At 41.7% G+C, this 24468-nt stretch overlaps 1 long non-coding RNA gene across 1 annotated transcript in view; it reads left to right on the top strand.

Annotated features, from left to right (window-relative positions):
• LOC125324147 overlaps positions 1-18119 on the top strand; it is a 55222-nt gene extending 37103 nt beyond the window's left edge. The window contains exons 5-6 of the long non-coding RNA XR_007202832.1: positions 8333-8396; positions 16370-18119. This is a non-coding gene — a long non-coding RNA (uncharacterized LOC125324147). The remainder of the gene's footprint in view (positions 1-8332; positions 8397-16369) is intronic.
• The last annotated feature ends 6349 nt before the right edge of the window (positions 18120-24468 follow it).

The following is a 24468-nucleotide window of genomic DNA, read 5'->3' on the forward strand; positions in this document are numbered from 1 at the left end:
CCCATGAGTGTTTCAGTGTTTTATCTCTCCCCTGTCCAGATGGGGAGGGGTGTGACAGAGTGGCTTTGCTGGGTGTCGAGTACCCAACCAGGGTCATCACACCACAAAATTGTATTAAAATCCATGTCTATAAAGAAGGAAAAATTGTGGGGTTTTTTTTGTTGAGGTCAGGCCAGGGACAGAAAGAAACAGTCCTGCCAAGAGAAGGAGGGTCCTACTTAAGGGAACTAAGCATGTGATTTTGTGCAGGTCTTTACAACCGTGTCTGTCTCTCTTCTCAGGCTACAATTTGATCACTTTCCAACCTGCTTGTTCTCCATAAGGGTGAAGATAGTAAACACCCGTGAAATGGCTATAAACCATCCATTGTGTCTGTAGAGCAAATAAGGCATGCCAGTGTGATGACAACCTCCTCAAAGTTGGCCACAGAGGGCTTCAAGCCCTTCACACCAGGAGTGTCTTCACATGTAACAGCAGTGAAGCAGCTTCCTCTTCTTCCCTCTCATGCCTTTGTTATCCACAAGCATGGCCAACATCCTAAAGGTCACTGAGCTGCAAAATCACCTAGAAAAAAGAAATCCTAGAAAAGGAAGTAGAGAGAACTGTAAATAAGGAAAAAACCAAATTCTTAGATGAGGGAGTGCTACTGCCCTGGAGGGACAGATTCTCCTGGCCTCCACCACAAAACTCCTGGCCATTGCTTGTCCATTGACTTTTCTCACACAGCTATTGTCTGGAAAGGTCTCACATTTTAGTATTTTACTGAGCACATTTAAGTTAAATGCTCAAAGCTGCTGAGCACCCAACCACTGCGACTGAAAGTATTAAAAAACATGCTTAAGATAAGCATCCAGACTCTGGAAAATATATGTCTGTAAATAAGGGATTTATCCAACTATGTGTTGACATTTGCACCTTGGCTTCTTCTGACCCTGTAGTTATTAACTGTGTAATGGAGAATTTGCACAAAGTGATTGCTGTCTATAAATCCCTAATTCAACAATTTATTAACTTTTAAATCCTTGACTTTGCAACCTGACTGATTCTTCAGAAGAAATGTCTGTGTAGTCTTCGGTTTTCAGAAAGCAGACTGAAATAACAGAAATTTTCTCAGGAGAAATTGTCTGTTGACAGAGCCTTCTATTGCAGAGATCTTTGTCACTTCAGCAGCAGAATAACTGATAGCAGTATCAGATTGTCATCACCTGTTTACTAGCAGTAAAGGAGAATGAAAAGTGCCCTTTCCAAGGTGCTTTATAGCCCATAGCTGATACCAGGTTTGGGAAATTAGAATTATGCTCTGCATCTTGAAGAGAAAGATCCTTTGGTGGTTAGAGATCCTGCTTTGCTACATCTATCATGATCTTTTCCTCAGTCCTCTGAAGTCACTTCTCTTTTTTAGCTAATCTCAGGCTAGACTAGCTTCTCCTGGATCTTTAGCCATTACTTGTCCTAACCTAGTCCTTCAACTGTGTCCTTATTGTCCCTGGTTTTGCATCAAGTGGTAGCTTTCTCCTTGTTGCCTGAGTGCCAGAGTTGGGAAGGTTCAAGACCATGCCCTGAATTTTTGTTCTTGTGAAAAAAATTTAGTAAGTTTTTATAAGAAAAGCATGACACACTGCTATCTCTGGATATGTCCTGCCACTTGTAATTCTACCATGGAAGCAGAATTTGCCCATTTCCACTGAGCTGCCTCCATGTGGTCTCTGTAAGGATGGGACATCTGGTATAGTAGCCAAAATCTGTGAGAAAACACAATATATTTGGGGGTTCATGTCCTAAATTTGTTTAAATGTCAAGTTGTTCATGTCAGCTGAGAAACAGAGACAATCTGCCCTGCCACTCACTTTCCTGTGCATCCTAATCTGCTGCAGCATCATGGGAAGAAAACCAATGCAGTGAAGGAAAGCATTCACTGCCCTGTTTCAAAATAAGGCACAGGAAATCCCAAATTGTTCTAGACCATCCCAAAGGAGTAACTCCTGAAATCTTTGCTTTAAACATTTCTTGTGCTGTGCTGAAAAAAGCAGCTGCCAAACCATTTGCAGGCTTGGTGTTGAACAGTGAACTCAGGCTGGGAAGGGGCAGATCACTTAACAGTGACACCACATAATTTGTTGTTACTGAAGTCCGTATTTATCCTATTAATAAAGAGTTTGGTGTTAACATTTTTGTGTAAATGAGGATAATTTATTAAGTGAAAAAAAGAAGAAACTAAGGAGAACAGATTGCTCTAGAGGGCAAAGAAATATATCACTGCAAACATACATAATGAATGCAATTTATAAAGCACTTTTAATTAAAAGTTTTAAACTTGAATTATATAATTTGATTGCAAAAGTTGAGCATGTTTTATTAAGCCAGACTTCTCAGCTGATCTTTGTACTCCATTTAAGAGAAAATAACTATTATGTTTATAGCTGTCTCTTTGTCATTAAGAAATCATTTATTTATAACTTACCAAAGTGGTGTAAGCAAAGCATTTGGGATCTGTGCTTTTGTTCACCAGTTTCCTCTGAATTAATTTCCATCTGTCTAGGCCTTTTAACAGAGATAGTTATTCTTCTTTATAGGACTGATGAATAATACTAATTCTTGCATACTGCTTTTTATAGCTTTTGAAAAACTATCCCTTAGCTTGGGAGCATGAATGCTTATATTCCTTCTTCAAACATATACTATACATTATCATATGTTTAAAGACACAAATAGCAAAGGAGCATCTGCTGCAATGAGGAGTCTGATGTCTTTAGATGATTTGCTTTGAGCATATTAGTGACGAAAGTTGTCTCAGCTCTGTCCCACAAAACCTCTGGTTTTCATAAGAGTTTTTTGCACAGAACAAAGCAAAACTGCATTCCCAGCTTTTGAAAACATTGAACAATTTGAGAGGAATTTGGGTAGAGATGGTAAATGCAAGTGCTTTCTACCTTATGGTCTTCATTGTGACCAACAAGTGCCCACCTGAGATGAAGCCATGGACAGCTCTGGGAATGATCCATCCCCTCCTCCTTAATTTTAAGGTTCAGTATCAACAAGAGAGGAGGTGCTGAAACTTGGAATAGGGGCTGGATGTCCAGTCAAGAAATCAGCTTGATACTGCTCTGAGATATTGAGCTTTAACAGAAGGTACAAAATGTATTGTACTTTCGCAAAAGCTGACCTGGGGTTTTTTTGGGTGTTTGTGCTGTGTAGCCACCCCCTCTGATTGTTTCTGTGTAGTAAAACAGACTCATTCAGTTAATTTTTGGATAAAGATGGTATACCTTGTATTTAGTATGCTTGGGAAGTGGTAGGTGAGGCAAAGAATTTGTGACTCGTCTCACTTACGAATATTCCCTCCTCCTGATTCCAAGAAAATTTAGATATTGAATTGTTCTCTGAACAGCCTAACTTTCTGGAGGTGGATCTGTGGGATTTAGCTTTGAACATGTCTCTTGCCAGGTTTAATAGAATGTAACACGATAGCCCATAGCAGCTCTGCCATGAGGTTTACCCAGCTGACTCTTTGAAAGCTGAAGAGCAGAGGGACCAAGTCTGTCTTTGTACACTCAAAAAAACCCCAAATTCACCTGTGACACTTTTTTTAGGGAATGAGCAGATTTTATCCTTAAAAACATTTGAAAATTACAAATAGGTTAATCCACTCTTAAAATAGTTCTTGTTTCCGTGTCAGGAAAAAAAAAGATGCTAGACCTTGCTAATGCTGGCAAATAGCTCTTCTGTTGATGTAAATTAGAAGTTGTGTTTGGCCACAAGAAAATGAAGGGAGCTATTAAACCAAGAAAAGAAGAGGACTCCTGATAACCTTTCACTGAAATTTGGGAATGAGAAAATTAATTGTCTAACCTCCAAATTAGAAGCCCTCTGTGTAGATCCTGAGAGTTCGTTGTTTACCTTTCATGAAATGCTGAAGTTTGCAGCTTCTTTCTGAGACAGTTCAGGATTTCTCCCAAAACCATTTTTTCAGTTTTAGTTAAAAATGATAAGGTTTATTTCCTGTCAATTTTAGGACCTTTATCTTTCCCATAGATATAAACAGGTTTCAGTTTGCCAGTTGGCCCTCCTGATTACCAGTAGTTCTGCTTGAGTAATCTCACATCTTGAAGAACTGGCATAAGAATAATATAATTTCATTTAGTATTGCAAGTACTTCTTCCTTTTTTCTTCCATGTGGTTTTTCAGAGTCAGGGAGCAGTTTATGATCAGTGATTTTCCTCCTACATCATCATTTTGCACTGTCATGTGGGCAAAGAAAGCTAGAGAGCTGTCTTTGTCCTTTTATAGTGCTGATGATCAACATGCTGCCCTTTGTGAGGCCATCATGCTCAAGTACAGGATCCAACACTGTCTGAAGAAAGCTGCCAGCACTTGTCTTTGAATTGCTTTTCCTCTGCTCAAGACAAATGTTGACACTGCCTTTTTGACTTTTGTAAGGAGACCACAGTCTCAGCTGCAGCTGCTGTGAGGAGCAAGTAAAGCACGAATGTACTCAGACACTGCAAAGACTGCTTATGCACATTCCAAATCCTCTTTCAGGCCATTCCATTAAAGTTTCAGAGTGCTTTGGTTTTCAGATGACAACATTTGATGTGAGGAGCGTTTTTGGGGTTACTTCAACCTTATGCTAATGTGTCAAAGATATGTATCTTCGTGTGTTTGTCTTATCCTTCTCCCTACCAAGGTGCCCTGTATTCATTCAAGGCATTGACTGGACCATCATTCCCAAACAATAGGGATATATCCTGGTACCAAAAGACAATTATGGGAACTGGAAATACTATCATTAGTGCTTGGACAGCATGATTTTGCTGTCTTTCCTACAAAGAGATGAGAGTTTTTATCTTAGCTTCCGTTTTATTTCTTAAATCTTTGGAGTTTTCGGCTGCCAGGAGGTGGTGCTCACGTACTCCTCTTGTTCAGGAGCCTGTGACGCGTCTGAGCACACAGGAGTGAGAGGCAGTTCGATTTTGGCAGACACGTACAAGCTATTCGGTTACAGTATTTAGTTACATTTTTACATCAGTTAAATTTCATGTCACTGAAACTACCTGCTAATACTGTGCTGCTGTATTGACTCTGCTGTGAGGGAGAGCTGGACTGCTTGTCTTTTGCTTCTAAAACACATTACACCAATTTCCAGGTACCAGGTCCCTCATCTGCAGGGTGGCAGTCTTGACATCTAGAAACTCCCTAAGAGAAGCATTAGAGATTAAGCAACCAATAGATATGAACTGCAAGTGTGAGTTACTTATGTTGTAAGTGCAGCTGGTTTGGGAAAGGGGTTCAGAGTAATGTAGCCAAGTTTGAATTGCAGTACATGGGAAAGATGGTGATGTTTCCTTGGTACCTCCCTGTGCTGGTGTGTTCACACTGGACCTGGAAATTCTATGCAGCCCACTTCATCTGGTGAAGCAGACAGTGTTTCAAGTTGATAAAACTAGGGTCAGCACTATCTTTTACTCACCTACAATCATCCAAACAAATCCCTGTTACAGACTTGACCTCACAGAGTTAGAGCCCATTTTCTGTGTGACAATCTCACACCGCCTTGGACCTTGCTGGGCTGCTGCTCCAGGCCCAGCTAGTCTGTCACAGCTCCTTGGGTTGCTGCTGTGACTTCAGACAATATCTGCTTTACTTTGCACTTCTGTGGGATGATCAGGCTTTTGAAGCTCTTCTTGTTTGTGTTCTGCACACTCAGCTTGGCCCAGAGCACCAGGCTCCTATTCCTGCAGCTCCCACCACCTCCTGCTTGCCTTACTACCCTGGACCTGGACTTTCCTGCTGCTCAGTGGTTGCTCTCCTCATTTCTGCCCTTTTGGTTCTTTGATGACTAACATAAATGTCGAAAAATTCCCAGCTACTTGTAGAGCTTATTCTACAGAGACCTGGTCAGTAGCCCATAATCACGCTGTCTGGCACAAGCAGAGCGGAAATATTGAAGAGCCAGTGACTGTCTGGTGTATCAGCTCTTTAGGTTCTCCTCAGATGGTCTTTGACTAGACCCAGCTTGCATTTCATGGTGTACAGTTAACTCATTTCTCTTTGTGGTTTTCCTTCTGTGTTTTTATTTTCTGACATACAACAATTCTTCATTTAAGTTTTCTTGTGCATATTTTCCCTATAGGCAGAACTCATCTTCTGTCTGAAGGTCTGTTTCACAGTCCTGCTCTGAGGCTTCTTGTCTGTATTCAAAATGGCATAATCTGTAACAAATGTACCATGTAAGTAAGTTAAAAATACATTGATCTTTATTCCTGTCTGTGAGTGCTTGATAGGCAGAGAGATATTCAGAAAGCCAGTGTCACAAAACTCCTGTTAGCACGAAAACTGAACTCCTACTGTTAAGCCACCAGTATAAAAGACTTGACCTCCTAAGGGCAGATAAATCTGTGTGTCACATAAATTCCCTCTCTAGACACTAACTCTCAGATCACCGCTTTTCAAGTACTTCAGAATTTCACATAGGTATTTTTTTCTCTCACATAAAGGCCTTTCTCAGCATGGCATCATGGCATTTACTCCCTCCCTCTGTTGCAAGTCTATACTAAAGTTACCTGTAAATTCAGCCTTGCAAGTAAGTTTAACTTGCAGAAGAACGCATTCTCTTTGAGGAAGTTTATGGCATTTTCAGACATTTAGTTCTCTTTCAAATGGCCTCATTTAAAGTACTGAACTATAAGGCAGTCTTGAGCAGTGAAGCGCAACCTTTCCTGTTTCTGTGCAGACAGAAAGAAGCTGATGCTCTGATTATTTTCATTCAGAAATGCATGGAGAGATAAATACAGCAATAGAAATACCAAGGACCTGGCTGTACAACAGTCTATTTTGGTAAAGCCTTCTCTGTAAGAAGGATTAAAGAACTGTGTCTGGGATCAAGTAAAATGTGAGCATTTGATTGCTAAATGGGAGAGGGAAAAAATCACTGTGTCTGATAGTCTGCTGAAATCTAGAAGAATTCACAATATCCTCTGGGCTTCTTCTGCAATGCAAAGAAATGCATTTGAGGGTTTGGGGGTTTTTGGCTGTTTTTTTTCTTTAAAAAATGTTTAAATTTTTAAACCCACTATTAATTAGCTTAACCTGGTGGTTATTCTCCTGCCTCTCCCCAGCCTGATTTCTCCCATTGCAATACAGCTTTTTCTTTCATAAAAAAAAGCTTTTTTTTTTTTTTTTTTTTAATGGGTTTTGGTTGAGTAAGTGCAAATAGCTTCATTCCTTTTGTGTCTGACTCACTGATGAACTCAGGTATCTCCAAAAAGTTATTTCAGGAAATATTTCAATTAAAACAGACTTACTTTTTCTTGGCACAGTTCATCACTAGATCAAGTTTTTGAAGTCATCTTGTCAGGTTGTCTCTAACCCCACAATGTAAGACTGCTGCAAGTTACTCTCCTGTATCTCAGCATCACCCCAAAAAGAGGTGTTTCCAGGCAGCTTTCTCATTAAGAAATGGAAAAGCTTTCTGTCCTTACCCTCTTGCTGGATTATATTGTGACAGTCCTATGTCAAAAATATGCCTCAGATTGCTTAGGGTCAGGCTTTATCTTGAAGTATGACAGGAGCATGAAACAGGATCTCTCTGGAACTATGCCATGGTTTACTTTCTGCTGAGAGACCAGAATAAATTAGTCTAATTTACATTAGGAGAATATTTAGTTTTGATATTAGGACAAGGTTTCTCTCTAGGGTAAATGCAGCATGCATAGTCATAGAGTGTCTTTTGTTGAGCTTATGCAAACAAATTGGATGTGTGGGGATCTGGAGACAGGGAACCGTGTGTGGTACAAGGAGGGATAGTTTTCAGCCTGGTGTCTGCCTCTGGCTTGCCTAAGAGTTGATTAGGGGGCTAGGGTGACTTATTTTGGTGCAACAGTGGTCTGTTCTGGGCCAAAATGTCCTCAGCTTGCCCCTGCCACATGGGTCCAGGACTGCTGTAGGGACAGAAAGAACATGCTGGGTAGGTGCAGCTCATCCTGCACTTTGATAAACTGGGTTTTCTGCACCTGAGCCTCGGTCCTCGCATGCCAGGAGAGGTGTAGGAGATGTCAAACTCCCCTATCCTCGGAGGAGGACATTCAGTGTCTCACTGGGGGCTGTCCTACAGGACCCCTTGAGCATATTCTGGTTCTATATTTCTATGATTACATTACATGATAATCCAGAAAAAACTAAAACTCCATAATATATCACCTATGACCCTGGAAATGGTAGTTTTACAGAACTGCTTTCCTGTGTTCTTCATTCAAGGTGTATTGTGTGTTCATTATAGGATGTCAGAATGACAGTAGCGTTATTCTCTTATTTACAGTTCTTCCTTTCTCTTCAGCAGTGAAAATGAAAAGGAAATCAATGCCATTAAAGAGAATAATGACAAACTCACCTCCTGCAAGGTCTGTGCTCTTATATATTTTTTTTCTGAATTCTCATTTCTGAATGTACTTGTACAAATGCGATGCAAGAATGGAGGAAAACTCTAGGAAAGCACCACTGCAAAAGAGAGAAATACTGTGGTAGGCCACTGGATCTGCAAAAGGCTGAAAACAATCCCATGTCCTGCATCCCCCTCCACACCCCTGGCCTTTACATAAGTGTGCTATGTGATTAGAAATGTCAGGGAGGAAGATCAAGAAAGATCAAATTAAGTGACACAGGAGACAAGGGGAGCTAGTACAATTCAGTAGCAGTCAAACAACATTCAAACTTCAGTAACATCATTGTGTCTTTCAGTCAATCTGTGCATCACACTGTGAAGCCTCAGATCAAAGAGCTGTTAAAAACCCACCAAGGAAGTTCTCCATCAGGCAGGATCTCACATCACATCTCACAATTTATTAAGTCAGAGCAGCACCAAATGCTGAACTGTGCCAGCAGGGCAGTATTTCATTGCCCTTTCTGTGCAATTCTGAACTAAAGCCCTTTCATTAATTTCCAGATTGTGAGCAGAGTTTGCAAGCACAACATCTGGAAACCACTTTGGCTTTCAGAAGTGAGAAGGCTGCAGCATGACTCTGTATTCTCTGCAAGAGCCTTGTTCCTCTATGCTGCATTGCTCAGTGAATAATATTGACTGCTCAGTTCTTCCAGAGTTTGAATTTTACTGAGGAATGAAGCAACAGGGATAGAGGGCAATGTATTTATCCAGCATGATGCCTTTGCTCTAATGAGTGGGGCAGCCATATAGCATTTAGAGTTGCTGACTATAAAGGATGAAACAAATCTCATTTGCATACTACTCTCAGGAAGGGTTTCGTTAGTGAGGTTTGCCCTCTTTGTACTCTACCAGTCCCTACCTCTCCAGCAACCCCACTGGGCTGATGGGAAGCAATTTAGATGGGCTCAAAAGCGGTTCAGTAAGATGAAAATTTTCAATGGATAATTACAAGGCCAATATTTCATAGGTCTGACTGCTTTCTAATTAACATACTTCGACTAGATCTGCCTGCCGCCAGAGTAGAGCCCATTAAGGAGTAAGCTACCAAATTATGTAGTAAATACAGTGAGGTAACTTCATCCAAAGGCAGGCTACCTATGTGTGATATAGCTTGGAGGTGCTCTATTTTGTCTGAATGAAAGGACAGCTAAGCTAAGCTGAAATGAAGAAGTTGCAGTGGCAGGTGTGAGTGTGACCTGGGACCTGAATGCTGATCAGCCGAGAACAGCAGGGCAGAGAGTGTTGGGTGTGGGCTGCAATTTGAGATTAAATATGGCAAAGAGCACCTACAAAAAATGATGGTACTGGGCCAGGAGCAGAAAGTGGTAGCTTTTGACATGGTTCATAATCACTACAGTAACAAAGTTGCACAGCCGTGTACTGACCTGCTGCCTGCACTCATGGAGTTAGGATATCTATGTTTCCCAAAAGAAAGAAGAGTGTATAAGGGGCTCTTCTAGGCAAAGTCTTTCCATTTGTGTGAGACAGAGAGAGAAATAGAAGGGTTTAGTTAGTCCCTCTTGCTGAGAAAAAAAAGTGCTGTTGGCCTCCCCATTAAAAGCACAGAGTCTGCAATTGTTTGTGTAATAATTTCATTACAGCACATTCAGGTACCAGTTGGTGATGCTCCTGATGTACAGGGATTGCACACCTTGCAAGGGAATTGGTTGAGACTTTCCTAGTAAGCACTGGATCCTGTATCCTCAGCACATTTCATACATCATGGCTGGTTTTCCCTGGCACAAAATATTTCTGTTTCAGCTGCACTACCCAAGAAATACACCTGCTCCTTTATCTAATCAGCATGATCTCTACAGAAGGGTAAATAGCCACACATTTACCTGATGCAGCAGATGTTAAACATGTTTGCAAAATGGCAAGTAACGCTTGAGAATTAGCTTTGCAAAATCCTCTGTAAATGTTATAAAGAAATAAAATAGGTGACAAACACAGCTTTATGCAGTTTTCTCCATTCATCTGCACTTGTTCTGCTTATAAGTAGCAGAGTCCTGGATAATCTGCACATGTAGGAGTGCATATGTATTTACATGCTTTAAAAGCCATTTGTCCTGAACTCCTGTACAGCCACTCTGTGTTGGGTGTGTATGTGTGCAGGCGTGAGAGAAATACATTCACAAATATAGGGGTAGATTATTTGCTTTGTGTATCAGTGTGTGGTATGTAAGGTTGAAAACAAGGAGGAAAGTAGAATCACTTGCACGGTACTGCTGCTTTTGAAATACTGCTACCTTCAAAACACTGCCAGATCTTCAATTTGATGGAAGACTTTGCTGAAGAGCAAGATGGGAGCAACCGACAGTTTAGTGGTATCTTGTCTCTATGAGAGGAAATGTCTCCTGGGTCACAGTATCTGAGCTCAGCAGTCACTGGCAGCTGGAGAGATGTGCTTAAGGACCTTAGTTGTAATTTCACTGGAAACAAGCTGTTATGTTTTCTTTTAATATAATAAGACATTCATATTACAGAGAATGTGTATCTATATCTATCTATATAATCTATATCTACACTGCGTGTCATTTTATATGTATAGCATATATACACATGTGATCTTTTAGGTATATGCATATGGACTCACACTGGTGTGCATAACTGAATCATTTTTAAGGATAATATAAACCTGTATAATTTTTTTTAAAAAGCTATAAATAATACAAAAATAAGTTCTGTTCTATAGTATCAGATGTTGGGTTGTACTAATGGATGCTTCCATAGGACTTTAGAGGTGTGTGTCTTGGGATACATCATGCAAACATGCTTACCTTATATAATGCATGATCGCAGGATTATATGTGTTTGACATAATTCTGTAATGCAGTGTTGTATATATTTTCAGAGTAACCTCTCCAGACATCAGGCTAAGCTGTTCTCAGCAGACGGAAGGTTGAAAGCTAAGGCACAGCCTGTGCTGTTTACTGCAACACTGCTCCTATAGAAGAGAGACCTGATGTTTAAAATCTGTAAAAAGATGCTTCAGCAGTTGTGCTACCACCCAGTGAGAGTGGCATTCCCTTGCTGCGCCCTTCAGCCACAGAGGACCGTAATTGAATAGCATGCAAATCCTTTGCTGCCTGAAGTATCCAGGCAGCAGACCCAGAGGTCCTTTCAAATCAGGGTTTTTACAGTTTTTTCTAAGTCACGGGAGATGTTGGTGCTCTTCTGCTTCGCAAAGACAGGCAAAACTGAAGCAAAACCAAAAAAATTGTGCAAGGAACAAGTCAGGAAGAAGATCTGCATAGCAGAGAAATAGGGACAAAAAAAGCTGCTTGTGTCTTTAGTATATAGTAACACAAGTAACACAATAATCACGAAGACTTCACCTTTTTTTACCATAGGGGTGTTACTGGCCATCTCACACATGATCCTACCTCAGCCCTTTCAGAAAATAAGGGGGTTACTACCCTTTCCTGCCATCTCTGCCCTCAGACCCTTGTTTATATGTGTCTTGTCAGGGGGTAGCACTGGCCACTTAACTCCCCTGCATCTGATGAGGGGTGGGAAACCTCCTGGTCTAATACATCTTATCTAATATATTATACTGTATTTTCCTTTGTCTTCTATGCAAGTCATTATTTACAGCTGAATCTACCAAAGCAGGAGCTCTGTCTACCCTGCTGGGAAGGTGAAAGTAGCATTACGTTGCTTGTGTGTTGAAAGTTGTATGTGTTCTAGATGATCTGCCTGGATAGGTACCTCACTGATGTCACTGGGAAGTGGATGAAAAATACTGCGCTTTTTTTGGCTGCATTTTGTGTTGTATATACAAAAGGTTGCACGTTGTAGAGTGCTGTGGAGTCAGACCATTCTTCTTTGTTTTTCACAATATTTTCTGAGTTTGAACTGTAAGCTGTGATGCTCTAGCACTTGCATAAAATCTGCAAAGTATGGATTTGTGAGTCATTGCTGTTTCAGCACGATTTAAAATCTTTCCTTGACCAACTGGTTGAATGATTGGTACCATCCATTAGCTGAATTTAACTATGGGATACCCAATAAAACATGAAATTCAGTAAGTATCTTGTGCTCAGAGAGTTCAAGGACATAGCAGAGGAAGTACCTCTGATAAAAGGCTGTGTCCTTATGATGAGAGTTTTCTGATTAATTCCTTTCCCGGTCGCTCATTATCCTCCTAAGCACTGGTGGGTGCTGGATACAGGGCTCTTAAGCCTGTATGGTTATTTCTGTTTCAGTTTTGATTACAACCTCTTGCAACACACTGAGGTAGTGACATTCTGTTCTCCCTACCTGCAGTTACAAAAGAGAGGGGAGCTGAGTCAGACTGAGCAGAGTGGTGACTGACATGGCACAAAGCAGCCTTTAGGGTCCAGAGAGACCACAGTGCTCAGGGGCTCAGCCATACCACTGTTGGATAAATAACAATACATCAGGCCCAAAGAGAAACATATTTTCTTAAAGCTGGCAGAAAAACCTGTTCTTTCCTGGTTTTCCAGGGAGGTTTTGTTGGGTATGACAGTGCTGGAGCTGCTCCTTGTAGATAATAGATTTAGATGTGTGACAAGCTTTGTCTGGCATCAGTGTGTGTCAATCCTTTACAGGTGGGTTTTAAAGATGCACCTTGTTGCAGTGGGGATACTGCAACACGCATATATCAAACCAGGAGTCCCGTGGAAAGGAAATATATATGGACAGACAGATTCTTGCTAGCTGTTTCAGAGAGATGTTTATTTCTCCAGCCGCATGGCTGGGGCTCTGCCGAGGAACTGTTCCAGTCACGGGACTAAGGGTCCTTCTGCCCGCGCAGGGAACACAAACCAACCAACGGGAACGAGGCTGAGCAGGGACAGGGAAGCCCCGTGTCTGTGCCCTCAGGGCCCCTCTCTCAGGGCTACACGGCAGGGGAGGGACCCCAACACCTCACCCGTTTTATTTTAATAAAAGGAGAATGAAAACAACTGGATAAACATAACAAGAACAGTTTCAAAACAAAACAAGCCACCCTCCTGAGTCTTTAAATGTCCAAACAGATTCTGTGGAACATCTTAGGGCTGACAGAAGGGAGACAGAACTCTGAGCATGCTTTGTGGGGAAACTGAGGCAGGAGAGGGTTTAACTTCTTCCCTCCCCCTTTTCATCCCCCACTCGGCATTGGAAAGGGATTTTTGGGGAAACAATTGGCAAAAGCATGGTTTTGTGAGGGAAACCATGGATGAAAAAACGGATTGGGAATACACTGGGGGTAATAGGACATAGGGTAAAAGGGAAAGGTGGGATTAGGAAAGGGAAACTGTAGGGGGGGCTTACAATGGAGATACTGTCTAACATGACTACGATTTTTTGCATATATACTGCCTTTTACAGGAGCACCATCAGGCCCAGTGACCTGCGATGCTTGTAACCCTTTTCTCCCTAGTACAATATTCAATTCCACCACCTCTCCATCTCCCAAGCTTGGGATGCATTTTTCAGGGTTATTCTTTTTAATAGCAGTTCTATGCACGAATATGTCTTGCTGGTTGTCACACCTTGTTATAAAACCATAATTTTGCTTAACATTATACCATTTTACTATCCCTAAGGTCTTAGTTGCTATGATCTTTTCCTTTTTCCGAGTGGCTGCTGTTTTCTGTCTCGCTGCGTCTTTGCTGTCTCTTTCGGTCGCTCCCGTGTTGGAATTGTCGGGGCTGCTCGTGCCTGCGCGCTCTTCCCGGGGTCGCGTTCGGGGCTGCGCGGGCCGGGCCGGGCCGTGCCGCTCAGTTCTCCGTGCGTCGCCTCCTCTGGTCGCAGCTTCGCTGCCGCTGCCGGGCGCTGTACCCACGTCTCGGCCGGGCCCCCGAGCGATGACTCCCCCGCGCCCGGCTCCAGCGCGCGTCTCGGCTGGGCGCGGCTCCGTTCCATCGCCACCGCCGCCCGCCGCCGCCCGCGCGCCGCCCCTCTCGGCCGGGCGTTCCCGGGGCTCGCTCCACCACGCGCTGCACGGGGCCATTCGGGCACCGCCGGGTCCCGCCGTGCCTCGCTCCGCCACCGACACTGCGGCTCGCGTGGCTCCGCCCGCGCGCGGGAACTGCCTCGCTGCTGCTCGCAGAGCGCTCGGTGCACGTGGCCTGGGCCGCACGGTCCCTGCGCCAGGCTTCCCTTCGCCAGGACACAGCTGACATTGCTCAACAGTCTCGGTAACTAAATAATATTCACGAAAATATTCTTCCATCGGCATATATTTTGACTCCAGTATTAACTGTGTCCAAACGGTTTTCCAAAAGCCCTTGGTAAGAATTAAATCCCAAGAAACATAGAAAAAGTTCTTAAACAACCATGCCAGGAAGTGTTTCAGTTCTTTTTGAGCTTGAATCAAGCTAAAATTTACAAATCGTTGTTCAAGAATCATTTTAAGTTTAAGATAAATGTCCATATGCGGCTCTGAGAGCCAAGAGTCTTCCCACGGTTCCTCCATAGTTTAGATACGGAATAGCAAAGCAAAACCAAGAAGAGGAATCCAAAGTTTCCAGGGTTTACTCACACAAATCAGTCGCTTAGGGATCGGGGATCGTTCTGCTCTCAAATCTCCACCATTTGTTGCAGTGGGGATACTGCAACACGCATATATCAAACCAGGCGTCCCGTGGAAAGGAAATGTATATGGACAGACAGATTCTTGATAGCTGTTTCAGAGATGTTTATTTCTCCAGCCGCATGGCCGGAGCTCTGCCGAGGAACTGTTCCAGTCACGGGACCAAGGGTCCTTCTGCCCGCGCAGGGAACACAAACCAACCAACGGGAACGAGGCTGAGCAGGGGCAGGGAAACCCCGTGTCTGTGCCCTCAGGGCCCCTCTCCCAGGGCTACACGGCAGGGGAGGGACCCCAACAGCACCTCAACTCATTTACTCCATTGGATGATCAAAGACCCAAGACTACACAAAGGATTTCTGAACATTGACTCTTTGCTCTGTTAGTTATTGCCCAAATAGATATTGCTTATTCTTCTCTGTCACAGAATTTCTTTGTTACTTTAACATTTGCATTGTGTACTGTTTTGAGTTTAGACTTTCAGGACTCTTCAAAAGCAAAATAAAATGGCATTTCTGCCTGATTAGGGATCCACCATGAATACGATTCTCATTCTTCAGTTAAAAATGTGAAATGAAATTGTTAATGAATCTGCATTTTCACTGCTGTGCAGGTGTATTTTATAAGCTAGCCCAAAAATACTTTTGAAGATCTCAGGTTGGATTCTGACTTAGTAGACAATTTCTCAGACTCACAGAAGTTCCAGTGAATTCCAGCACCTTGCTATGATAGTTTGTGGCTTCTCTGAGTAGACAACAAACAGTCTTCTGTTCTACTGGGACAGAGCTCTGCTGTGCCACCCACTGGGACATAGGCTGCCCCTCATTTCTTCTCCTGACTTTATCTTTGCAGCCTAGGAGCTTGGCAGCTTCCCTGCAGCAGGAGGGAAATGACAGATCCAGAAGGGCTCCCTGCTCCTCCCCACTGTCCATTAGCTGCGGGTACTGCCCACGGTGCTGCTGCTGTTACACCAGCATTGAGGTGTACCTGGTGATAAAATGACTGACTGCTAGGACTGTAGGACCAAAAATAAGGCAGACAAAATTTTCTTTAGCTCTCACCAGAACACACAAGCTCCATCACCATATATTGGCTATTTAATATTTCCAGCCTCTCTGAGTTGGAGAATGAGTTTTCAGAGTCTTGTCTGAGTATCGCCAGCCCTGCTCCAGATGAGGAGGAGTGCCTTCAGTTTTTAGGCAAGCCATCAGTTTAATCTGAAAGGCCCAACAAGCTATTGCAATGTCATTTCTTCAAAAGCCACACCCAGCCGTTCTACCGGAATGCGAATTCTTCCTCTATTTTCCACAGGAAAGGAAAGCAAATTTTTGAGGGTGACTTTGAAGAGCATTAATTCACTGTTTTCATTTTGTGTTTGGGATATTTTACAGGCCCATCCATAAACAATTGCTCTTGGATTCCAGTTTCTATTTTGTTCAACTACACATGTTTTATGAAAGTCACACAGAGCTACGTGTACAACAAGATGCCTGCATGACAGAAAAAATGAAGCATCAGAAAGATTAATGTAATGGTAAAATATGTGCAAAAATAACAGTACTTTGCATGTACATTGAACAGATGAGTTGCTCATTTTACAGTAGTTGACTATATAAGGCTATTTATGCATAAATCACTTAGTTCAGCCTGACTTCTGCAGTGATGGGACATAATTGATCTTTAAAAGTTTTATGAAAGAATCACAGTCTGTGAAATTAAAGGAAGTTCAGTTGTTTAATTTTGCATTTCTATCAACTGCCAGGAATATCGTGATGGTAGAAAAATACCAGTTTTCTCCTAAAAACTTTTTATAGATAGTATTAAATCAGTAAGTATATTAATGTATTACTGCAAAATATTTAGCACCATGGTATTTTCATTTAGTATCTGGAATTTATGGAATAAAAGCCAGCAACATTGTGATAAATCGATCCACTTCCAGGAGGAATGATGGTAATATTTCATCAGCATCATACCTGAATTGCAAGACTCTTCTTTTGGAACAGCATCAGACAACTCAGGCATAGGAAAGATCTGGGTCTTGTGACTATGGGCTACCTGCCTTTTGCTTAAGAAATTGCTTGGTCAGTCTGGGATAAATGGGGAAATATTTTTCTTCTTTCCATCACTTGAGAGCAAAAGGACAAGGGAAGAAGAATGGGTAGAATCACACTGCTCTTCCCCTGGTCAACATGGGTGTCACAATTTGGCATAAATACACTACAGCAGTAAACCTCTTTCTTCTGGAATCCAGGAAGGATCAAGAGTCTCCTGAACCACTGTATCTATCCCACAGTTTAATGGTGGTACAGCACCACTTGGCTATTGAGTGTGTCCTTGTGACAAAACGAAGGCATCAGTTGTTGCTGTACTAGAGATTGTGATTAATGCACTGACAATAGCTGCTACTACATGCAGTTTTAACTGAAGTACCACTTTCTTCACCTCCTTTTGCATCTTAGTTTTGAAACAATTGCTCAACAATTTAATCTTCCTTCTTTTCTAGGCTCTTTATAGTAGGAATTATAATGAGAAGTCCCTGCACAGCCACCCCTTTATCCCTTCAGCTGTTTATTTTTGAATATGTGTCAAATACATCTTCTGCACATTTTTCAAAGATGGTTAATGTTTTGAAATTGGAAAAGCAGGCAGAGAGCTGTGAGTCAGCCTGGCTATGGCAATGGCTTTAGCTGTATATTATGTACTTTAATGTGTAGCAGGCTTGAGCTGATGAGGGAGATGGAAACTATTCCCAAGGCCCAGGTACTTTCATGGACATGAAAGATAAATTGCTTAACCTCTTAGAAGGGCCTCATGTGTTGCAGTGGCTTGCCTCAGACCCCAGTGGTAGATGAAGGAACTCTTCCTGTGTTTTGGGCCTGCTGGGTTTCCAATGGTTGTGCACAAAGGCCTCTGATGATTTATTCTTATCCTCCTCTGTGATACTCCCAAATCCCTCTGGGTCCTCCTGATGTCCTGATGAGCAGCTGGCTTATCCTTAGCCCTTTGTGTAGGGATGAAAGAGTGTCCTGAGTTGCAGTGTATCCTATTGCCATCCTCATGAGATGTTGAGATCAGGTGGGGCAGTGTTTCCTTGCCTCCTCCCCCCAGACTATCTTTCTGTTAATGGCCCATCATTGTCCTGCCACATGACTCAGAGATAACTCCCTCTGGACTATCTTCTGTTAATGAGCCTAATCAACACTTGGCCTCATGACTCATTACCCCATTGTGAGATGCTCCACCCAGAGGGAGGAACCAAGCATTCCATCCTGGATATAATCTGAGATGCTGAACACCAGAGACAACACCTTTCCACTGGATTTCCAGAGGACAGGAGCTACACAGCGACCACTGGACCTGAGGAAGAGCAGACCCTTTTTTCTACAGGATCACTGCTTCAGAGGACTGCAGCCACCATTCTACCAGACTGCTACTACTACCTTGATTAACAGGGTGGCTGTTAATTAACAGGTTGTATCCTGACTCTGTCAGTTTGAACCATTGTTTTCTTTTAGTTTTTTTTTCCTTTTCTTTAATTTCCCCATTAAATTGTTATTCTGACTTGGTGCCTCCCACTGGTTTGTTTTCAAACTAGTACAAACAGTCAGGGTTGAGGACTCTAAGGAGGATTTGCTGTGCAACTGAAAGGGAATGATCTCAGACCTAACATCCTGCAAAAGGCAGTGCATACAATTACTATAAATTATTGAACCAAAGTAATAAAAACTACACTTAATGCATCGAGTAAAAGAGAATGAAAACAGCTATCTCTCTCCCCCACAGTCTCTCTTATTCCTGTCACAATCTAACATGGAGTTCCCACTGCAGAGAAAATTATAGCAGAAGGGCTGTTTAACTTAGACAGGGGTCTGTGTACACAAACATCACAGCGTGTGATGCAGGGTGATTGGTTGTAACATGGATAGTTTTGTCTTTGGTTAAACCTTCATGCTGTCAGATGGTATTTCCCTGCTTTGAATGGTAAGTGTCTTCTCATGTTGTTAGGCAGCTGCAATGCCAGTCTGATGGTTGTGTGATTTGGGACATTTGTTATGCCACTTGCTGCTGCAATGAAGTAATTTTAATTCGGTAGATTCCTGAAAAGGCTTATTCTGTGTAAATGACCTAGTCAGGCATGTGAGGAATATGCCCTCCACCTTGTTTTCCCAATGAATCAATGCTAGTTGAAAGAAGAAACAGAGGGTTTTCTATAAATCTACCCTGAGAAAGTCACAACGGATCTTCTCTCAAAAATCATATAACAGGTACAGAGTTGATGTCAGAAGGAGATTTCAAAGAAACCTGAAGTGTCACTGTGTTCAGACTAGTGACTCAGCTGTGGGGAAAAAAAAGGTGATGACTCTGTAAATAGATGGGATGAATGACACTGAAGGCAGGAGCACGAGCTGTAGGGGTATTGGCAGATTAATAGGTGTAATTATCATAATTGTACGGGAATCACTTGAGTCACAGCATTATCTGTCAGGTAAGTGAAGAAGATAATTCATAAGCCATTGAAAGGGATCAAAGTAGCCTGTAAAGAAGCTTCCAAAAAGGACAAAAATGAGTTGCATCAAAGAGCAGTTTCAGTACAATTACATGCAAGTAATTGTACAGTTATATGTAAAACATTTTTCTGAAAATTTTTCTTCCTTCTTTGAATAAATGTTGAGGCTGTATTAACTGTGGGCTAGCTGTTTGGAATAATTCACCCTAATGATTTTGGCATTCCCTACAACAACCAGAAGAAAAATAGGAGGCCTGTTAGTTTTTAGTTTTATAAGATCAAGCCACTAAGGACAGGGAAATGGCCAAAATAGATGACAGTGTTCAGCCTGTGTACCTTGCTCTTAGGTCCATGGTGCTCGTAGCTGGCTTTGTAACAAGAGGGTTGTGTAACACACTGATGCTGCTGTTTCAGAATTATTTTCTGTCATGGAAAGGTGTTTAACTAAACTAATGAGAAAATTGGCTTGGCGGAGAATGGCAGTCAGAAGACATATCACAGGTGTCCTGTCACATAGGGATCGAGAATGGGCAGACATGTCTAATTATTGCCCTATATTGTGGCTGTAGGAACACCTTCTTGCCAGCCATATGCTCCAAGCAATGATCATGTACACCGTTCTCTGTTTAAGTGGGTACTTTATCATGGAGAAGCCTGAACTTTATCTTGTAAGTGCATCTTCCTTGAGCTGCTGTCGTTGTTGAGTGGCAACATTTTGTTGTTTACTGTGGTTGAGACTCAGTAGCACAACAAGCTTTGATAGACTATGTCAATTGTTTTTTTCTCTTCTTGATAATACCTATTGTATTTTTCAGTACTCTGTAAAAAATGAAGGCTCTTTGCTTATAGCGAGAACCAGTCAGAAGAGAAACATGACACACAGAAAATGGATATTGTTTATGGATTTGATAATGTTGGCTCAAATGTCTGCATAAAAAGTTCCTTTTTGACTTTTGTCAGAATCATAGTCACATCAAATGGCTTTTATGTTTATACCTTGGGTAAAATATTCACCTCATGGACTTTGCCAAAACTTTTAAACAGAGGTAGAGGTATTTATGATCCACCAGAGGCTCAGTAAATCCCAGAGAAGCTGGTGCCTTTTTGAATGCAATATCTTTTCAGCCTCTGTTTTCCAGGCTCTGCTCTCTACTTTCAAATTTGGTAATTTCCTCCACACAATTCTGGTTTTATTCTGCTGAGCCTGCACCATGGGAACAAACTGGCTTTGCTTTCTGCACGGGTGGGCTAAAGTTTCCTTGGAAAGTGTGTCTGGGAGTCACTGACACAAGTGCAGCCCATGGTCACAGCATCCCTGCAAAGTGCATGTTGCTGTTCTCGCTTTACAGATGGCTAAATGAAAGCAGAGGAATGAAGGGATTTGCCTAAGGCCACATAATGAATCAGTTGCTTGTGTCGGATTAGTTACAGCTCAGGACTTCCCTGCTGCCAATTGCCAACCCTGCACTCACTCCACTCTTTCCAGTGCCACAGGGATTGTTTTAGAGGACATGTAGATGGTCCTACTCAAGACATAAAATAATCCTGCTACGAATTGTTTTAAGAGACTTTGCTGCCCTTATGCAAGGTGGAAGATCTGGGGTAAATGGTTTCTGCTTGCATGATTCTTGGCACTGTGAACTTTATGTCATTGCACATTTTAATGACATTTTTCTAGTAAAGTGAAGGTTGACAAAAGTGTGCTAAGTTAAGCCATAGAAATCTGGATTTCTTTCCATATTTTTTATTTACACCCAAAAAGTAGCATTATGTGTCTTGATGCACAAACCAAAAGCTAGGGTGAAAGCAGGCCTGTCCATCATGCAGTGTGGGATAGTTAATCATCTCTTGTAAAATTGCTGATGAAGATTGGCACAGAGCAGGGCGATCATCCTGCACATGCTTCCTCCTGGACATGTGCTCGCTGCTCGGTCTTTGGTGTAAATAGTACAGCTAGCAGTGAGCGTTTGGAGCACTCTGTGTCCACCAGTACAGCTGTGTTTTTGCTCCAGCAGCTGAGAGGGATTGCAGGAAAGGGTAAATGGAAGTACTTGAAATGGGAGTACTTCTGTGTTTTGACAAAACCAACAGAAAATGTGACATGTACATGCGTTGAAAAGAAAACCTGCAGTTAAGGTGTGAGCAGAGCTGCCTGTGGCATGCACTGGAGTACATACCTAAACAGAACTTGTTTCAGGAATAAGGGGTAGCAGGGAGAAGTCACAGAGGCAGCAGAGAATATCCACAAGGCAGGGATGCATGGCAAGCAGAGGAAGGAATGGATTTGCTCCTGCAGGGTGCTGAGCACCTTTAATGCCCACTGAGTTCAGAGGTGAAAGGGAAAATCCTGCAGTTATATCTACGTAAAATGTGTCTCAAATTCTCCGGAATTTTCCTTCTTATAGTTACTGCCATTTCATTGCAGGCAATCTAATGTGAGCAGATCCACTGCACTTTTTTTCTTTGCAATGCTAAATTGTTATATCTTTCTGATCGTGTGTTCTGACAAAGCTCATCCAGAATTACACAGCAAAAAGGGGTGACTTTTGATGCTGTCACTTTTATTGCCTCACTGAATAATACAAGACAATTTTTCATCCCTGAAACACTTTTTTCTGGCTGGTCCACATAATAATGTCAACTCTATAATGCTTTTCTCCCTAAGACTGACATTATTAAAATATTCAATGTCTTAAGTAGGATTCTCTTCATAGTAACACCTTTCTTTGAAAGGGCTCATCTTCAGGTCCATATAAATATCTACTATTGTTTGTGCACACGAAACACAACTACTCAGGCTTCATGATAATTTTATATACAGGATATAAAGATGAAGTGTTCACCTATGTCCACAAAGAGTAAAATCTTCATCCCCTCAGGCTCTTCCTCACTCCTGTTTCAGTCAGTGGGATGTGAGCAGGGAGGGTGGGATCAAGCCCTACAAGAGCCATGGGAGCAGCACGGCCACATGCAGAAATTTCACTTGTGTTGTTCCCAGCTGGAATGGTGTGTGTTTCTCTGTGTTTGAGGATGTGGTCACCCTTAAACTGCCTTGCTGTTTGTGGCTTTTCTTCATAGCAGTGAGATAAATCAGAATGCTGTGTGAAAAGCAGCACCCCCTCACACCTGTACAGACTTGTGACACGACTGGGATGGGTTTTGTTTGTCCGTGCATTGCATGGAGGCAAACACACACCATTTCTGGCAGATGTAATCTTGCTCTGCAGTCCTGCTTTATGCAGAAACAAAAAAGTGTTCACTTCTATTGCACTGTTATGAAATGTCTGAAAAAAGCATGAACTAACCAAGCAAATGAAAACTCCATGTGGACAGTGTTTAAAAAGTGAACATTACAGATGTTTTCTTCTTGCAAGGTGATGGATGATTAGCTGCACAATAATATAAGTTATTTATTCATAAGAGGATTGAAGGACTGTTTCTTCTAGTGTGCACAGGCTTTTGATTTTGCATAGCTGAACTGCAATATATTGTTGGCTGCCACTGCTCTGACACTGTGCAAAGCCTTAATTGCAGCCACTTCAATGGAACAGGTTATCTGTAAGCTGAAGACATAACTTCTTCAGCAGAAGATCTGCTGCCATTAAAGATATGAGATTAGCTGACACAAATCCTTTTGGGTAGAATGTCTTCCACTGCACAAACCTCAAGTGCATCATACGTAAGTGCAAGTGTATACAGATTAAAACATCAAAAATATTTAAAAATATGCATATGCAGCTATGAAATGCTATGTTTGGAAGTTATGCTGTTAAAACCAGACAAAGTTAGAACTATACTGTAAAAAAGTATTGATTATATAAATACAACATCAATTAGATATCTTTTTCTGTTATGTAATCTCTGTATTTTATATGATAACTTTTAATGAAATTGTGCAAATTTATTGTAGGCCAATTCAGTTTATACACGAAGCATTATATTAGCAAAAGGCCTGCTTCATACAGGAATTTCTAGGGATCCCACTGTGTGGTTTTATGCTTTTTAAAAAAAATACAGTTTTTCAGAATTCTTGTTTGTTTTTTTGTTTGTTTGTAAAAGTATGAAACCAGTCCACTTTCAAGCCCCAAAGTGACCATGGGTTTCTAAAATATGGTGCTGAGAGCAACTTCCATTACCAATTCTCAAGACAAAATTCATGTTGAGGATTGAATGCAGGCAGCCCTCTGGCCATGCACGGAGCTGCTGACATGTTTAGATTAAGCCTTTTTTTTTCTTCAGGGATGTAACATTGTCTTTCACTTACTTCCAGAAAATGTTGTGTATTGCCATGGCAGCTCACTGCTGGGCTACTGTTTTGGAATGACAAAGCAGGGAGGTTAGAAAAGCAGCTGAACTAGTGAGTTGCTCTTAGAGCCCAGAGCTCTCATCATGGGAGCATCACACATCTCTGTGTTGTTATTATTATTATTATTATTAGCCCCAAAGAAGCCTGAGGTATATACCAATGCACTTAGTGCTATACTTTCAGAAGCATTAATACTTTTTTGTCAGAGGCACTTCTCTGTCAATATAATTGTTCTCATGGTGGTGAACAAGCTGCAGTCCAACAGCCTTGAATACTGAACAAACTGAAAAAACAAAGTAAAAGAGAAAAAGAATGTTTTTATACCTGGAAGGAAGAACACATCTTAAAATTGCACAGACTAAATAAAATGAAAGGAATAGAATAGAACAGAATAGAATTGGTAAGTAAATATCATCCACATACTGTTTTAATATATATCCAGCTGAAAGGACATGCAGAAAAGTGTCTAGACTCTCAATTTGTTTCTTTTCTAAATAATATTGTTGCTGTGCTGATGCTGTATGGAGCCATAGTATCTTGGAGTTATAAGAAGCCTGATCTTTAACTACCCTGTGACAGGGAAGTCATTGATTTTTTAAGTGCTGGAGATTCAACATCATCAGTTCTGTGAGCTGCTAAAGGGGCAAGTTATTGTCTGCAGCCTTTTCTTCTAA

The sequence above is a fragment of the Corvus hawaiiensis genome, chromosome 3 (genome assembly GCF_020740725.1).
Source record: "Corvus hawaiiensis isolate bCorHaw1 chromosome 3, bCorHaw1.pri.cur, whole genome shotgun sequence".
Lineage (NCBI taxonomy): Eukaryota > Metazoa > Chordata > Aves > Passeriformes > Corvidae > Corvus > Corvus hawaiiensis.